The sequence below is a fragment of the Asparagus officinalis genome, chromosome 1 (genome assembly GCF_001876935.1).
Source record: "Asparagus officinalis chromosome 1, Aspof.V1, whole genome shotgun sequence".
Classification (NCBI taxonomy): Eukaryota; Viridiplantae; Streptophyta; class Magnoliopsida; order Asparagales; family Asparagaceae; genus Asparagus; species Asparagus officinalis.
The window spans coordinates 115,004,763-115,006,268 of record NC_033794.1 but is presented as its reverse complement, the minus strand read 5'-3'; positions in this window follow the sequence as shown (position 1 = coordinate 115,006,268).

Genomic DNA, 1,506 nt, shown 5'->3' with positions numbered 1-1,506 from the left:
TCAATTCGACAGGATTCATGGGTGTCCAGCTCAGGTGGGACCCACTAACTCAGTTCGAGCTGGATGAAGCCTACTAAAGGCCCAATAGATGTTTTAGGAACATCGCAATCGAGGCCCACTTTCTCCGTCACGAAAAGGAAATGCTAGACAGGATAAGGAAATGCTAGAAGACATGATGGCTAAAAAGCTAAAATACCAAATTGGTCTAAATGGTGTCATCTCTTTATCATTTTTCGGTTAAAAATTTAACCTAAAAAAGTAACAAATTGGTGATAAATAAACCTTTTCAGTCACCAGGAGCATTTTTAAAGTAAGAAAATTAAGAGATATTTATATATACCCTTCAAATTTCTAATATTTTCTGATCTAACCAATCAAGTTTTTAAATTTGTAAAAAGAACTCTCTCCCTCCATTCCCACCATCTTTTCTCTCATCCTTCTTGTCATCTCCTTCATTCTTTTCTTTTCCCAATTGTTATCATTCTCTCTCCTTTCTTTCACATATACTCACTGTTAAGGAAATTAATTTTTTAATGATTGGAAGATGAAAGAGGAGTCGGAAGCAAGGAGGAAGGGAGAGTGCAATAAAAGAAGAGAAGAATGAGGTTAAGATTGTGATAGAATGTTTTAATTTTAGGTGTCGGGAGTGAGTGAAGCAAGTAGGAAGAGAGAGAGAGAAAGAAAGAGGAGAAGAAGGAAAAGGGAGTGGGAGAGAGGAGGAGATATTAGGGATTTGGAGTAAAAGAGATTGGAGGAGATGAAGGAGATTAGAAAGTAAGTGTAATAATCCATGAAATAAGGTAGGAGAGGGAGTGAGGGAGGAGGGAAGGTTAGAGTATAGAAAGAATCAGGGAATGGAGAACAGAGTGGGAAGAAGATATGTTGGAAAAAAAGGGGGGGGGGGGGGGGGGGTGTTACATAATTTCTTGAAATTTAGGGATAGAGGTGGTGTTAATTTAGGGAAGGTATTAGTTAGAGCGTTTGGTTTAGGGTCAAATGTCGGCCGGTGTCATTTTTAGGCCAAAGGTGGGCAGAAAGATGTGAAGTGATGTTACTGGAGTTGTAGGCCAATGTGGTGGTATTTACCTGGTGCTTAGAAAATAGTTGGAAAGGATTGGCTCAACGACCCACCATGTTGCAGGTCTTGCTGGTAGGCACTGTGTGCTCATGTATGGTAAGTTAGGCGACCCCAAAGTCGGATGAGATCGAAAGTAAAATAATGGAGAAAGGAAGGAGAATTGGGGAGACAATTAACGGTCAGTTGGGGATAGCGTAAAGGTTGGCCCCAGTAAGGTTCGACCCCTACCAACCATGTATAGGAATTTTGAGCGGAATGAAGGGAAGGAGAATGGCTTGTAGACTCCATCATCTCGTATGTGATTCTTTAGCTTTGAAGTCTCTGAAATTCATCCTTATGAAATGAAGATAATGAACGCAAATGTCTATATAATAGTTGGAAAAGTTCTAATTAGGGGATTTATATTAATTAACCTAAGAAAGGGATAT